At 39.4% G+C, this 17,995-nt stretch overlaps 1 protein-coding gene across 1 annotated transcript in view; it reads right to left on the bottom strand.

The window, feature by feature from the left end:
• Positions 1-15,991: 15,991 nt before the first annotated feature.
• HACD2 (3-hydroxyacyl-CoA dehydratase 2) overlaps positions 15,992-17,995 on the bottom strand; it is a 116,612-nt gene continuing 114,608 nt past the window's right edge. The window contains exon 8 of the transcript XR_012474102.1: positions 15,992-16,708. The gene's annotated coding sequence lies outside the window, so the exon portion shown is untranslated. The remainder of the gene's footprint in view (positions 16,709-17,995) is intronic.

Below are 17,995 nucleotides of genomic sequence, written 5' to 3' on the forward strand. Positions count from 1 at the left end.
TGATTGTTGCACTGATGGAATGAGCAAGTCCCTCAAGGTTGATCATCACCCCCATGTTGCTCTTAGGGTATACAGTGTTTTTCCTGGTTCTGCTCATCTCACTCAGCATCAGTTCATGCAAATCCCTCCAGGCTTCCCTGAATTCCTGTCCCTCCTGGTTTCTAATAAAACAATAATGTTACATGACATACATATACCACAGTTTGCTAAGCCATTCCTCAACTGAAGGACATTTACTTGATTTCCAATTCTTTTCCAGCACAAACAGGGCTGCTATGAATATTTTTGTACAAGTGACATTTTTACCCTTTTTCATCATCTCTTCAGGGTATAGACCCAGTAGTGGTATTGCCGGATCAAAGGTTATGCACATTTTTGTTGCCCTTTGGGCCTAATAGAATAAGGTCTTTCTACCTAGGATTTAGATACATCCTCTAGGCTAGATCCTTGACAATCTCTTCCCTGGTCCTCAAGCCTCAAATCTTTTTAACTAATCTCTTGTTTGACTTCTCACTTAAGTCTGCTACCTCAGCTTACAACTTTTCAAATCCTGTCCTTAGTTCAATTAAATGGAGGAAAAAAATAATGCTAAATAAAAAGAATTTAGGACCAGGAACTAGGAGATTGGGTTCTAGGATTTGTTTTAACATCAAGTAGCACTGTGATCCCAGACAAATTACCAAAACTCTTTCAGCCTCAGTTCTTCAATCTGTCAAATGAAAATTCATTTTCATTTCAGCTTGACTATCTTTGGTTCTCATATCCTTTGCCTTAGATCTCCCATGTCTTCTTTCTTTCTGTCACCAAGTTATATTACTGCCATCATTGTCCTATCTATTGTCAGTTAACTTTTAGTTCAGTCCAAAATCAGCATGGTCAAAAATCATCAAGTTGACTAGAGGAAGTTAGGTTGTACAGTGGTTAGAACATCAGACCTAGAGTCAGGAGGACCTGAATTCAAATCTAGTTTCAGATTAGCAAGTCACAACTGCTATCTTCCTTAGTTTCCTCAAAAGCAAAATGAGGATAATAATATCTACCTCATAGTATTATAGCAAGAATCAAATGAGATAATATTTATAAATCACTTATTACAGGGCCACAATGTTGAAAGGATCAAGTGAAACAATATTTGTAAAGCACTTAACACAGTACTACCCACAGTAAGCAAATTTTATCTACAACAATAAGAGTATGATATTAATAATAGTATTTCTATGCTTCAATGATCTTTTCAGTGTAGGTAGTTCCTCCAACAGTGCAGGGTGCAACCCATCTACACCTTCCCTATCTCAGGTGACTATTATCCTTCACATAAATCCTCCATAGGTGTACTATGCATTGGGGGGGTCTTTGTGGATATTGGTTCAGCATTCAGTTTATCTTATCTGTTATTCCTAACTCTTGCCAGGTGACTGGCCTAACCTTCTCTTCTAAACATACATCTCCTTGATGGAATTTTTTGAACATAAATAAACAGAAATGTAACCCACAGGTCAAGGTCCATTGTCAAGAGAGTATCCTCATTGTTGAAGTCTTATCATTTAACTCTTTTGCTGTTGCAAGAGTTGGGGAAGAGGAGAAATCCTAGCTCTTCCCGTAGTCTCTCTCACTTTAGGAACCCCTCTCTGATGAGAATCTGGAAATGAAGTTTCCAAATGAAAACAGATCAAGGATCTCTTCTCTCCCAGGCTGTTGCCAACTCCACCCTTCACTGAATTAATTTATCTCCACCAATGAGGAGAGTTTTGTGCAAAGAGAGGGTTATATCCATCATTGTTAGTAACATGCTAGAGCCCATTTAAGCCCTCCATGTGCTTTTTTATTGCCCTTTGACTCACTTTCAATTTTTATTCTTCAGGGATTGTGGTATTCCAAGATTTTCAGATATATTCTATCACTAGAAAAATTATTGGCATTAAAAAGATAGACATTTGTTGCAGGGAGCAGTTCAGCATCACTGAAAACATTGCCATTTTGCAAATACCTTCCAAGCTGCTTTTTTTCTCTTGTTCAGTTCAAGGCCTAGCTCATTGTCTCTCTGCAGAGTCCATCCAGGTCCTCCTCCAACCACTGTTTATTGTAGAGAAGAGGCATTCTTTGTCCAACTTGATTTTTCCTCTTTCCTGAAGTATTTATGTATGTCTATAGATGCTACTATTATTGTTTTTAATTGTTTTTAGTCATGTCCAAATCTTTGTGATACCATTTGGGGTTTTCTTGGAAAGATACCCATTTGAGGTTTTCTTTTTCTTTTTCTGCTAAATGTTATTTATTCAAGGCAATGGGGTTAAGTGGCTTGCCCAAGGTCACACAGTGAGGTAATTATTAAGTGTCTGAGCTCGAATTTGAACACAGGTTCTCCTGACTCCAGGGCTGGTACTCCATCCACTGTGCCACCTAGTTGCTCCGATATAGTTCTTTCTTGACAAAGAACTGGAATTCTTCATTTTACAGATGAGGAAACTGAGGCAAACAGGGTAAAATGACTTGCCTAGGGTCACACAACTGGAGTCTGAGACCAGATTTAAACTTGAGTCTTCCTGACTCCAGCCCTGGCACTCTTATTCACCTCACTTCCTAGCTGCCCCAGTAGATCTCAATAACAATCCTCTATTCTGATGATAATTGTCCTTTTACTCTTGAAGAAGACCATGACATCAGGGGAGATGATACCATGACAAACACATGAACTGAATTTGAGTGAGGGGCTGCTGGGCTAAGTCACCAGCTTCACTTTCTTCTCCAGAGCCATCTGGGTCCAGTGACCAGACATGAATCAAGATGAATGGAGATAGTCCTGGATGCAGGCAGAGTTAAATTACTTACCCAAGGTCACACAGCTAGTAAGTGTCAGATATCTGAGGCTGGATTTGAACTCTGTCCTCTAGACTCCAAGGCCAGTGGTCTACTCACTGTACCACCTAGTTACTCTCTATTATTCTAGGGCTTGATGCATAACCAAAAGCATCTAGATGTCTCCCTATCTTTAGGAAATCCTTTTTCCATCCTCCATAAGAGTTGCCTGTGCCTTGAGCAAGCATACAGCCACCTTCATCTTATAGGTACTATTGTTATTTCCTGATTGAGAACAACTTGGAAATTAGATGTCATGGTTCAAAATGTGGTGGTCCCATTTATCAGTATTGGTTTGTTAGAGAAATCCTGACAGAATTGTTCATTTTTTTTGTCTACCTTTTTTCTTTTCAATTCTACCTTTCATGTTCTTTGGGGTGACCTGGTTTTATTGGGTCTTATTCTAAGCTTTCCCTAGAGTTATTTTTACTTCTATTGCTCTTTGCTGTTTTATGAGGCAATACTGCTCACAATTTTCCGCCATTCTTCACATAAGGTTTTTCAAATTAGTTTATATTATAAATCAGCATTACCCTTGGCTGCCATGTCTCTGTGCTTGGCAAGGAGATTGTGTTTGCTTGATAAAACTGATTCTGTAATCTTTTGGCTGCCTCATTGTAATTGCTTTATGTCAGCCACATCTCTGGAGGAAATGATGGTAGTCATTGTTGATGCCTTTTCCTTTATCCATTTCCCATATTTTGGCATTAACAGCTATTTTGAAGTATACAGTTTAGAGATGTTGTCATTGCAAGCAGTACCTTCTTGTACTATCCTTTGGTACTGGTGTTTTAATAAATTTATAGCTACAGGTCACTTATTCAGAAATAACTGCCATATCAATAAAATATGATAATTATTGTTCAGTAGTTTCTTAGGCATGTCCAACTCTTAAATGACACCATTTGAGGTTTTCTTGGAGAAGATACTGAAGTGGTTTACCATTACTTTATCCAGCTCACTTTACAGATGAAGAAATTGAGGCAAGTAAGATTAAGTGACTTACCGAGATCATATAACTACTGTCTGAGAAAAGAAAATAATAATATTTACATTTATATAGGGGCAGCTAGATGACACAATGAGTAAAGTGCCAAGTTTAGAACTAGAAAGACCCTGGGCAAATCATTTAATCCTGCTTGTCTTAGTTTCCTCATCTGTAAAATGAACTAGAGAAGGAAATGGCAAACCACTCCAGTATCATTGCCAAGAAAACCCTAAATGGTGTCTCTCATTAAGAGTTTGAACAAAGTTCAAGGACTATTCCCTTTAATTTAGAAAAAAAAACAGATATCTTATTGTCTGATCTTGTTACCTCTTAGACTTCTTGTCTCTTCCTTAAGGATGTGATTTCTCTCTCATCACACTCAATTGGGATCATTGTACAACATGGAAACAAAGTAAAGACTGACAGATTGCTTTCCGTGGGGTGGGGGGAGGGAAGTAAGATGGGGGGGGGGATTGTCAAACTCAAATATCTTTAATAAAAAAAAGAGTTGGACATGCCTGAGAAATGACTGAAAAAAAGCATTTATATAGACCTTTAAAGATTTTCAAAATGTTGTCTTTGTAACAACCTCATGAAATAGTGCAACCATCATCATCCTTTTTTTTACAGATAAGTGGGATGAAGTTCAAAGAGATTTGTTTATAGACACAGATTAGAAGCATCAGACCTGAGTGTCAAACCAACTGCCCTGACTTCAGACCGTCATTGCAAAGTGCTGCCTCCCCTATATAATTTCATCTCTCACACACACACACACACACACACACACACACACACACAAACACACACACACACACACACACACACACACACACACACACACACACACACACAAACACACACACCCCACACAGAAAGGTCAACCAATCCACCTCTACCAAGTTTCTATCCCTTATTCTCTCAAGTCAACAGTTCTTTTTCTCCTGTTCTTCTGTGTACTCTGCAGGTAGAGTTATCTCAAAATACAAAATTAGAGCAGGGATAAGTTTAATCCAGGGCTAGTGCCCTCTAGTCGGACAATGCGTGTCTGAGAAACTAAGTTGTAGGGTCTGGACCAGGGACCTCAACTCTCTGTACTTTTTTTTTCTTCAGGTTTTTGCAAGGCAAATGGGGTTAAGTGGCTTGCCCAAGGCCACACAGCTAGGTAATTATTAAGTGTCTGAGGCTGGATTTGAACTCAGGTACTCCTGACTCCAGGGCCAGTGTTCTCTATCCATTGTGCCAACTAGCTGACCCTCTCTGTACTTTTTTGAAGTGGGCCATGGGGGAGTGAGCATCAAAGGAAGAGAAAGGGAGCACCTACTAAGCACCTACTACCTTGCATCTGCAGCCCTGACTCTTTTCATAGTTCATAGGGAACAAGTCTCCCCAGATAAACTCATCACTTCTTAAACATCCCCTTTGAGGCAGCGACTGTCTTTCTTTTTATTAATTGGATCCTTAGCATAGTGTTTGGAATATAGGTGCTTGATAAATTTTTATTGGATTGGACCTATTATATGCTAGCCAACATCTATTTGTATGCTACTTTGCAGATATCCTGGTTGATTTTCATAAAAATCCTAGTAGATGTATTGATAGGAGCACTTCCATTTTATAGTTGACAAAACTGGGGCAAACTGAAGCTGGATCTGAATTCAGGCCTTTCTGAGTCCAGGCCCAGTGCTTTGCCCATGGACCACCGGCTGCTTAGAACCCTTGCTCTTAGCTATGTATTGTCATCTTGGAGCTGTCTGATCATCCTTCTGAGTAATCATAATCTGATCAAGGTATCAGTGTTTACTTGAATGTTACGTTCTCAGAAAGTAAAACAGGCCAAACAGTGGCCTGCTTCACCTCTGGCCGACAGGCTGTTTGTAGCACCACTGCTCCTCTTTGGGAACACTTGGCAGTTATGGGACCTGGCAGGTTTCCCTATATCCTTCAAAGCAGATCACCTGTCTCTTGGGAGGAACCACCGGCATTTGGTACCTACAGGATGATGGAAGGGGGAAGGTATTGCTCTCTTTGTTTTTCCAGTCTGCAGAGGAGTGTGGAGACCAGATGTATACTGCTCTTATCAGCCCTAGGAATAAGAACACCCAGAGCAACATGGGCCAAGGTGGGGCATTGGTGACAAAAGGAAAGTCAAAGGGATAAAGGGAAGAGAGCAAGAATGGGGAAACATTAGAAAATTAGGAGACTAATAAAAAGTCTAAGGAATAGAATACAGAGAGAGAGAGAGAGAGAGAGAGAGAGAGAGAGAGAGAGAGAGAGAAATAGAGATAAAAGAGAGACAGAGACAAAGAAAGACAGAGAGAGAGAGAGGGAGAGAGAGAAAGACAGAGCCAGAGAGCCAGAAACAGAGAGACAGAGAGAGGGAGAGAAAGAGACAGAGATAGACAGAGACAGACAGAGACAGAAAGAGTTCTAGGCAACAAGAGAAGACAGGATGGTTAAGGAACAATGATGACTGGATAATACAAACAGAAGACAATTTGTTTCTTGACCACTGGGTTTCTTTTGATCACAGCTGCTAACTCAGATTGTATTTCCAGAGCCTTCCCTGCAGCTTTCTGAATGTGCTATAGATGTGGATAGGAGAGGGCTGTCTGGGGCTAAGGCAAGGTGACTGGGGGAAGGAGGAGGAGGAGGAGGGAACAGCTCTGTCTCATTGCTGAAAAATGAATCACATTTTCAAGTGTGATGGGTGCAGTTCACACTTGGTAAGAACAGAGAGCCACCAAAGTCTGAAATTTCTAAATATACCAGATGAACCAAATGCAGGCTTGGCTTTAGTTTCAGAGATTCCTGGAATGGGACTTGGAGAGTTCATTAGTCCCTATGCCAGGGTCTAGAGAAATGCTATTCAGGTGAGGGGACAAGAAGGAAAGGAGAAAGTTGGAAGGAAGGAAGAAAGGAAGGAAGGAAGGAAGGAAGGAAGGAAGGAAGGAAGGAAGGAAGGAAGGAAGGAAGGAAAGGAGGGAGAGGGAGGGAGAGGGAGGGAGGAAGGAAGGGAGGGAGGAGGGAAGGAAGGGAGGAAGAGGGGAAGGAGGAGGGGAGGAGGGAGGGAAGGAAGGGAGGGAGGAGGGAGGGAAGGAAGAGAGGAAGGGGAGAAGGAAAGGAAGGAGGGAAGAAAGAAAGTAGGGAAGGAGGGAGGGAAAAAAAATCCAAGCATTTACATGCCAATTGTGTGCTAAGCCCTTTACAAATATTATCTGTGCTAAACCCTTTACAAATATTATCTTATGTGATCCTCAAAACAATCCTGAAAGGGTACTATTGTTACCCTCATTTTACAGATGAGGAAACTGAGATAGACAGAGGTTAGATGACTTGCTGGAGGTCATATAACTAGTAAGTATCTGAGAATGGATACACACTCTGGTCTTTCTGATTCCAGGTCCAATATTCTTATCCCCTGGAAATGTGTATTTACTTTCTGCATATTTTATGGTGACACCCCCTCCGTGTATTTCTCTTTCTCTCTTCTCTGTGTGTGTCTGTCTCTATGCATACCTACGTAACTATATATATGTATGTGTATATATATATATATATATATATATATATATATATATATATATATGTATATATGTTGCTCTCCCCAGTACAATGGAAACTCCTTGAAGAGAACAGTTTTGTTTTGAGCTTTATAACTACAGTGTCTGTCACATAGTAGGCATTTTGTAATTTTTTGTGTGTAAGCTATAACCACACTCACATATATAAATACATACACATTTTTCATGCCTACTCTGTGTGTAAGCCATAACCAGGACTGCTAAGTGGTTCAGTGAGGTCTGGTCTGGAGTCAGGGAGACTTATCTTCTTTAATTCAGATCCAACCTCAGACACTCATTAGCTGTGTGATCCTGGGTAAGTCACTTAATCCTGCTTGTTTCAGTTTCCTCATATGTAAAATGTGCTGGAGAAGGAAATGACAAATTACTTTAGTTTCCTTGCCAAGAAAGCACCAAATGGGGTCCCAGAATCAAACACAACTAAATAACAAAAGCTAGAATTAGACCACAGTTGAATGAATAGATGAACATTCTCCTAGAACCAGGGAATTTGAGATCTCTAATATTCCATGATTTTACCCCTTGCCTTGAAATAGATTGGTGACCTTGGGAGGTGTCTAAATGGGATTGTTTCCCACCAAGCAGGGGCTGTCAGTCTCCTGCTAATATTTAGTTCACCCATGAACAAGATCACTTTCAGTAAGATAAATTGCTATGATCGACTCCTTCTAGGGGGCAAAAGATGGCCTTTCAAGGATAGCCTGAGTATGATTATCTCCCTAATGACGGAGAGATGGAGAGACGAGGTGTTAATGATTCAAAGCAATTTATTCTTGGCTTTGGAATGCAGCCAGAGATACACACTTGGGACATAAACACAGCTAACCTTCCTTACACTCAGCTCAGCTGACCTGTCCAGGCCCAGCCCCAAACCCTTCTAGCCTGATGTGGCATTGGGGTTGGTGGCCTATGACCCAATTGAACTGGGAAGTGACAAGAGGCAGCAAGCTTCCAATAATCCACTGGTAAGAATTGGAAAAGGGCAGCTAGGAAGCACAGGAAATAGAATACCAGACCTGGAGTCAGGAAGACTCCTTTTCCTGAGTTCAAATCTGGACCCAGACACTTACTAGTTGTGTGACCCTGAGCAAGTCACTTAACCTGTTTGCCTCAGTTTCTTCACCAATAAAATGATTGGGAGAAAGAAATGGCCAACCACTCCAGTATCTTTGCCAGGAAAACTTCAAGTGGGGTCAAGAAGAGGTAGTCACGACTGAAAATGAATTATAACTAGATTCTAGATAATCAGAGCCGTGCTTACTCAGGCAACAAGGTGTTTACTTTTGGCCAGGTATTATGCTGGCTCTGGCATAAAATGAAAGGCAAAAATAGTCCTGCCCTCAAGGAGTTCACATTCTAATGGCTCATAGTGTTAGGACTCAGAAAAGGATATTTCGAGCTCCACATTTTTCTATTTTTGTTATGGCACCGCCATCCTCCCAGTCCAATCAGTCATAATGAAAGCCTTTGGCTCCTTCTGCTTTCAGCCATGATTCCAGAGGACAGAGAAAGAAAAATCCTGCCCATTTTATGATAGAAAAATGAGGCTAATAAGCAGAATGAAAAATACATTTTTAGATAGTGACCAATGTGAGAATTTGTTTTGCTTGACTGTGCATTTGTGATTCAGGGATTTGATATTTCTTTATTTACATCTTTTTCTCCCAGTGAATGAGGAGAAGAGGGGGAAAAATATTTGTGCTTGATACTTGAAAAAAAGTTTTAATAATGATGATGATGATGATGATGATGATGATGATGATGATGATGATGACTGGCATCTGGTCATGGAGCCAGACAGACCAGAGTTCTAGTCTTGCCTCTAACAAATGTCAGTTGTGTGACCCTGGAAAAGTCATTTAATTTCTCACTGTTTCATACAGTCCGGAGAGGGTGCTGATATGCATTGGTAGAGTTTCCTTACCAGAAGCTTACCTATATCAGTGAAATCACAGATGGAGACAAGACTAAAGCCACATTTAAATAGGATTGAAGGTTAGAACTTCACAATTTTCCCAGTGATTTGGGTACTAGAGGTAATTATCTAGATAGCTTGCTGGACCCATAGGCAGGAAGAGTTGAGGCCACATCTATCTCTGACACTTACTGGCATGTGACCTTGGGCAAGTCCCTTGTCCTTTGCTTGTCTCAGTTTTCTTGCCTATAAATTAGGGGTTAGGATTTCCTCATCTGAAATATGGGTGGTGGTGGTAATAATGTCACTTAACTCCTAATATTTTAGTGAGGCTAGAATTTTATTTGTAAAGCTCCTTGAAAACCTTGAAGTGCTATGTAAATTCTATTACTGCTATTTTTTCCTACTTTTCCCTAGTCCAGACATTAAATGCCCATCAACTATCTATATAGTGGCTATATTTGACTATCATATGCTATGGTATTGAGAAGCAGCATGCCATAATAGAGGACAAGACTTGGAGTGAATAAGATCTTGGACACTTACTAATAGACCTCTTTTATCCTTAGCTGCATTGTCTCTATCTACAATGAGAATAAAAATATCTTAGGCAGCTAGGTAGCACAGTGGATAGCTCCCTGGCCCTGGAATCAAGGCTCAGTTCAAACCTGAGTTCAAGTCTGGCATCAGACACTAGCAATCTGGGCAAGTCATTTAATCTTGTTTGCCTCAGTTCCCTCATCTGTCAATGACCTGGAGAAGGAAATGGCAAACCTCTCCAGTGGTTGCCTAGAAAATCCCAAATGGGGTCATGGAGAGTCAGTCACAACTAAAATGACTCAACAACACATAACTCATGCAGTTATTGTGAAATTCAAATGAGATAATATATGTAAAACATTTTGCAAACAGACCTATAAAAACAACATCATTAGGATATGCAAAGGCAATTTACAGATAAGGAAATCAAAGCAATCCATAGTGATATGGAGAATGCTCTAAGTCATTACTTATTAGAGAAATGAAAATTAAAACATCTCTGAGGTACCACCTCACACCTCTCAGACTGGCCAATATGACCAGAAAGGACAATGATCATTGCTGGAAGGGTTGTGGGAAATCTGGGACACTATTACATTGTTGGTGGAGCTGTGAACTCATCCAGCCTTTCTGGAGAGCAGTCTGGAACTATGCCCAAAGGGCAACAAAAATGTGCATACCCTTTGATCCAGCAATACCACTACTGGGTCTGTACCCTGAAGAGATGATGAAAAAAACATCTCTTGTACAAAATAACAGCCCTATTTGGGGCAAGGAATTGGAAATCAAGTAAATGTTCTTCAATTGGGGAATGGCTTAGCAAACTGTGGTATATGTATGTCATGTAACATTATTGTTTTATTAGAAACCAGGAGGGACAGGAATTCAGGGAAGCCTGGAGGGATTTGCATGAACTGATACTGAATGAGATGAGCAGAACCAGAACAACACTGTACACCCTAATAGCAACATGGTGGTGATGATCAACCTTGATGGACTTGCTCATCCCTTCAGTGAAACAATCAGGGACATTTTTGGGCTGTCTGCAGTGGAGAATACTATCTGTATCCAGGGAAAAAACTGTGGAGTTTGAACAAAGACCAAGGACTATTATCTTTAATTTAGAAAAAAAGATGATATTTTATTGACTGATCTTGCTATCTCTTTTACTTTATGTTTCTTCCTTAAGGATGTGATTTCTCTCTCATCACATTCAATTTGGATCAATGTAAACCATGGAAACAATGTAGAGATTGGCAAACTGCCTTCTGTGGGGGGTGGGGGGAGGGATGTAAGATTAGGAGAAAAATTATAAAACTCAAAATAAATAAAATCTTTTAAAAAAAATTATCATGGGGCGGCTAGGTGGCGTAGTGGATAGAGCACCAGCCCTGGAGTCAGGAGTACCTGAGTTCAAATCCAGCCTCAGACACTTAATAATTGCCTAGCTGTATGGCCTTGGGCAAGCCACTTAACTCCATTTGCCTTGCAAAAACCTAAAAAAAAAAATCATCATTCTTAAACCTGGGCCCTGAGAGGCAACCTGGTATAGTAGATAAGAGTTCCAGTGAAGGGGTGTCTGAAAGGCCTGGGTTCAACTGGCCTTTGACAGTTTGAGGTTGAGACCCTAAGGAAGTCATTGACCTTGTCCTTACTCCCAACAATTATTCTTAACACGGAGTATGTGATCTAAATTTATTTTTTTTAAAAATATTTTGATAAGTATTTCAATAGAATCAGTCTTCTTTGTAGTTTTATGTATTTTATTTTATTGGTTTAAAATCTTTATTTTGAGAAGGGGTCCTTAGGCTTCCTCAGACTGCCAAAGGACTCCGTGATACCCCCAAATTTCATAAGTCACATAGACTGAGTTGCAGAGAAGATGTTCATTTATATACATAGAGGGAGTTTGTCATGGGGACCTCCTATACTATAAAATGAAATGATAGGTCTAGTTCAAAAAGAAGAAAAGAAAGAAAAAAAAGAAAAGAAAGGAAGGAAGGAAGAAGGAGGGGGAAGGAAGGAAGGAAGGAAGGAAGGAAGGAAGGAAGGAGGAAGGAAAGAGGAAGGAAGGAAGGAGAAAGGAAGAAAGGATGAGAGAAAGAAGGAAAGAAGAAAACAGAAAGGAAGAAAGATAAGATAAGATAAGATAAGATAAGATAAGATAAGATAAGATAAGATAAGGTGTAACTAGGTGGAGCAATGGATAGAGCCCTGGAGCCAGGAGGACCTGAGATACATAACAATTGCCTAGGTGTGTGACCTTGGACAAGTCACTTAGCCCCACTGTCCCTTAAATAAAAATTCTAAAAAAAATTTTTTTTAAAGACTAAATTTTAAAAAAAGAAAGGAAAAAGAATGAATGAATGAAAGGAAGGAAGAAAGAGAAAGAAAGGAAGGAAGAAAAAGGAAGGAAGGAAAAAGGAAAGAAAGGAAGGAAGGAAGAAAAAAGGAATGAATGAGAGAAAGAAGGAAGAAAAAAGAAAGAGAGAGAAAAGAAAATACAAGAAAATCAATACTTTACTATGTAGTCTTCCAAACCCCAGTTTCTCTCCTTAAACCTATCTATGATATTGATACAAAATCAATTTTTCTAAAGAACAGATCAAATTATGCTCCTTTTCTTCAAATCCCTCAGTATCAGGGTATTGCCTACCAAATGAGGGATTGTTGGAATGGGCTTAGTGGATAGAGCACTGGATTTGATGGAACAAAGACCTAGGATCAGATCTACACCAGACTCTCAATGGCTACGTGGGCCTGAGTAAATCACTTTCCCAGACCTGGGGCAGCTAATTATCAAGTGGATCAAACTTTGTGTTTGGAGTCAGGAAGACCTGAATTAAAATCTGACCTCAGACACTTCCTATCTGGGTGACCCTCAGCAAGTCACTTAACCCTCTCTGCCTCGATTTTCTCTTCTGTGAAATGAGGTGGGGAAGGAAATGGTAAATCACTTCAGTATCTTTGCCAAGAAAACTCCAAATGGAGTCATAAAGAATCAAACAAAACTAAAAATGACTGAACAACAATGACCCCAAGCCTCAGTCTCCCTTTCTAGGAAGTAGACAATAAAATCTGTGCTGTTTACCTGGAGGTTGTTGTGAAAATCAAATAAGATGATGCCCATGAACTCTTTGTTATAGAGGCCAGTTATTATTATGACCAAAGTTCAAATTTACCACTTTGACTTTCAAAACTTCAATAATATGGTCCCAATCTACCTAATTCAAACATATCTTCCATTATTCTCTTAAGTAACCTGAGTTATGTAGGTCATACTGCAGCAAAACTGGGCAACTTGCTGTTCTCTGTCTGTGCCTTGCACATTCTCAACTCTGTGTCTTTCGTAGCATGCATTTCAACAAAAATTAAGCTGTAAGGTTAAAAAAATCAACAAGCCACCATATCCTTTTGGAGAATAGCAACACAGTACCAACATGGCTGGCTGCTGACTTCAAACTGATATGAAAATCTATTTGTAGCAATGAAGTAGAAGCACAGCCAGTCCTGGGAAAAGGTTTTCATCTGGTACTAACCTGGCTTTCCTCCATGGCACTTCCTCTCTTCTCCCTCTGACCATGAGTTGACCATCTGGCTTGACCTTAACCACCAGCCATCCAAATGAAATAAACATCACTGATCCCTAGTGTGGTCAGGTGTGACTGCCACCCTCTAGACAAGCAGGGAGAAACTTCAGCTCCCCTGATGGATTCGGTCGGATCAGAATTTGTAGCAAAGGCTTCTTGAGTTCATTGCTAGAAAGATCAAAGCAGGGCTTTGCTGAAGTATCTGCCCAAGAAATGCAAGTTCCTCCAGAATACAAGTGTCTTGCCACAAGACAGAATAACTGAAGACCAAAGATTTGGTGCCAAAGCTCTAGAGCTGGAAAGGACCCGAGAAGCCACTAGCCCAACTCTCTCATTTTATAGATGAGGAAACTGAGACCCAGAGAGACTTGCCAATTGTTAAGTCTATTTTTATATTTATGACTGAGACGTGAATCAATTCCTTCTCCAGCACTATTTATCAAAACTAAACATGGTCTGGAAGCAGTACAATATTTTTGATTGTGCCAAGATAAGTTGGTATGTCTGTATCATTCAAAGAAACACCCACATTAATTAGTGAGTACCTAATATGCTCAATATATTATCTGTCATCATTAGGCACCAGTATAGTGGTACTCTATGTAGAGCCAATATGTTAAATGAATATATTGACTGACAGTAATAAAAGGTGAGAAATGAATCACCAAGGATTCAATCTACCAAGGATTTTAATTCAATAAAAAAACAAATCTTGTCTCACTAGTAGGTAAGATAAGATGATGGAATGTTTTATCATGGATGAGACATTATTGTTCTGGAATAGTTAGGGTCCTAATCACACATGGAAGCTTCACCATTCATTTCTAGGGATGGTGAAGAGGGAATTTTCAGCCTTTAGGAAATGAGATGTGTGTGGGTACACATGTGTGAGTGTGCATTTGTGCACATTTTGACCTCATCTAAGGGACCAGAGCTAGGTCCTTGCCAGCTCTTGATATTCTGTGTCATGTGGGGAACTCTGCTATGGGGATAGGAGGTTGGACAAGATTATTTTTTCTAGTATCTTCCTCCCAGTCATCAGGGTATTGTCCTCTATTCCTGACTCTGAACTTCACATTTTCAGATTGTTATCAAGTCTTGTTGTTATTCAGTCATGTCTGACACTTTGGGACCTCTTTTGGGGTTTTCTTGGCAAAGATACTAGATACTAAACTGATTTTCCATTTCCTTCTCTAATTCATTTTACATGAGGAAAATGAGGCAAACAGAGTTAAGTGACTTGCTCTGGGTCACACAATTGGTAAGTATCTGAGGCTGGACTGGAATTCAGGAAAATGAGTCTCCTTGATTCCAGGTATAGCATTCTAACCGCCAGACCACCTAATTGTACTTAATATATGTTTGTTAACTAACTGACTGACTGACTAGCCCAGGGCATCCCTAATCTTATAGCTTGGTCTCCTTTGGTGGCCTCATGAAGGTTATGGTCCCTTCTTAGAATAAAGTTTTTAAATGTGTAAAATAAAATATATAGTATTACAAAGAAAACCTAATATATTGATATGTAGTTATTAATATATGAGTATATACATGTATGTGCACACACATACACACAGACCACACATACAAATTAAAAAATACAAAGTCACAGAACCCAGGTCAAGGATCCTTGGAGGAAATGCTAACTTGAAGTCCCTTCAGTCCTCATAATTTTGTTTCATTGTGAATGATTTTTTCAAACAACATTATCTGGGGAGTGGCCAGGTGGCACAGTGGGTAGAGCACCGGCCCCAGAGTCAGCACTGCCTGAGTTCAAATCCAGCCTCAGACACTTAATAATTACCTAGCTGTGTGGCCTTGGGCAAACCACTTAACTCCATTGCCTTGCAAAAAACTAAACTAAACTAAACTAAAATAAAAAAAATAAGAACAACATATCTGAACTCGAGTTCTCTACACTACAGAAGGTAAAACATCTGTTTTTATATTTATGCCAACCCAGTACCATTTTCTCCAATTGGCAGGGATTATGCACCCTCTGGAGGTGAAAGAAGATATTAACATTTGGTGCCCTCTTAAAAAATATTAAAACTTTTTATTATAATGCTTTGTTTTGACATCACTTTCATTTTCAAATATAGCTTTCTCCCCTTCCTACTCATAGAGCCATCTCTTATAATAAGGAATAAAAATGAGGAGGAAAAACTGATCATCAGGTCAACTTTATTTGATAGTCTTTGCAAATTCCACATCATAGTTTCTCTCTTCAGCAGAGAAGGAAGGAAAATGTATTTTTCTCCTCTTCGTCTGGGCTAAACTATATAACTATGTAGTATTAAGTTTCATTTTGTGGTTATTTGTATTTACCTTGGTGTAGTCATTTTAGGCAGTTTTTCTTTTCTATTGTAAATAGTTTTCACTTCAATCAATCAATTGAATATTTATTAAGCACCTACTGTGGGCAGGCACTGTATCAGTTTACAAGTCTTTTCATACTTATCTGAAGTTTTCAATTTCTTTTTTTACAAGCTAAAAATATTTAATTACAGTCATGAATAACACTTTTAAAAATTAATTTGTAAAATTCTGAACTTAAAATCTAGAGGGAATAGGAAAAGAGATAGAAAAATGATTCAAGACAGAGACAGAGATAGAGAAAGAAAATTTCTTTATACTTAGCATATCCCAGAAAGGAGATTCCCTATGTAGCTGGGAAATTCCATCACATTACAGGCTTTCTTTAAAAATACATAATAAATTCTACACAATACTCTCAAAATTATTTGGCATGGTTTGTTCTTCCTTCTGCTCTCTTGTTTTTAAAAAAATGCTTAAATGGTTCTCTTTTTGCCACTGCTATTTATTGCTAACTATTTCTCTCCCTCATTAAAAACCAAATAGAAAAACTTCTGTAAGAAATAATTATCATGGAGCAAAACAGTTCCCATGTTAGCCTCTGATGCACCTTGAGTCTGTCCCCAGGTGAGTAGCATGTCTCATCATGGAGCCTTTGGAATCATTCTTGGCCCTTTATTTGCATGGCTTAGAGTTTTGAAGACTTTCAAAGTCATTTGTCTTCATAGTGGTACTGTCTTAGTACTATTATTCTCCTGGTTTTACACATTTCACTCTGGGTCAGTTCATACTGTTCAGGATTCTCTGAAATCATCTTTTTCACATGGATCATCATTCCTTTTGCCCTTCCCCTTGTTTAAAGTGTTCCTCTTGTGAATTCATCAGAATTGGGTGTTTTGTAAAGATAAGATGACATGAGCTGAAAGATATAAAGGGAGGTGAGGATTTACTTCTCTGGTTTAAGGAAGTTACATTCAATGCTTAGCCATGGCCTCATTTTTGTGGATATTCCTGGTGCCTGGAATTCTCTCCCCTCATCTCTGCCTCTTGGGTTCCCTGGTTTCTTTCAGGTTCCAACTAAAGTTCTGATCCTGCTTAATCTTAGTACTTTCCTTCAGTTAATCAGTTCTAATTTATTCTTTTTTTTTTTTTTTTAGTTGTTGTAAGGCAGTGGGGTTAAGTGGCTTGCCCAAGGCCACACAGCTAGGTAATTATTAAGTGTCTGAGACCGGATTTGAACCTAGGTACTCCTGACTCCAGGGCCAGTGCTCTATCCACTGCACCACCTAGCTGCCACCCTCTAATTTATCCTGTATATATTTTGCATGTATGTGTTCATTTTCCTCAATTATGTGTCTTCCATTATACTTGAACTCTTTGGAAGCATTTCAGACTTTCTTTGAAATTGCAACTATCCAGACATGGTAGGTACTTAACAAATGCCTATCAATTGACTGTTTTCTGTGCTACGGTTTTTGAGTCTCTGTAAGAAGCCAAGGACATGAAGTATAGTCACAGATTTGATCATGAGCACTCATAACTTGACTTAACCAAAGTATCTATGGAGACAGTGGTATAGTAGAATGAACTCTGGTTTTAGAATAAGAAAACTTTATAGAGTCCAAATGCTAGCTTTGCCATTTAATACCTGTATAACCTTGGGGAAAATAATGTTCACAGCTTCTTTATAAAATGGGTTGGACTAGATCAAGGCAGTTAGGTGGCCTGTGTGGATCAAGAGGACCTAAGGTCAAATCTGAGCTCAGACACTTTCTAGCTGTGTGACCCTGGGCAAGTCACTTAACCCTATTTGCTTGTTTCTTCACCTATAAAGCAAATTGGAGAAGGAAATGGTAAATCACTCCAGTATCTTTACCAAAGATACCTCAAATGGAGTCAAGCAGGTCTAGGCATGTATATATGCTGTTTTGTATCTCATGTTTTGTGACCTTATTGAACTTTTCTTGGCAAAATACTGGAGTGGTTTGCCAATTCCCTATCCAGTTCATTTTACAGATGAAGAAACTGAGGCAAACAGGGTTAAATGACTAGATCTGCATCACACAGCTAGAAAGTATCTGAGCCCAGATTTGAACTCAGGTTTTCCTGACTCCAGGCTTAGTACTCCACCACTGTGCCACCTACTACTACTACTCTATGTACATATATATATATATGTGTGTGTGTGTGTGTGTGTGTGTGTGTG

This window comes from Macrotis lagotis, chromosome 1 (genome assembly GCF_037893015.1).
Source record: "Macrotis lagotis isolate mMagLag1 chromosome 1, bilby.v1.9.chrom.fasta, whole genome shotgun sequence".
Classification (NCBI taxonomy): Eukaryota; Metazoa; Chordata; class Mammalia; order Peramelemorphia; family Peramelidae; genus Macrotis; species Macrotis lagotis.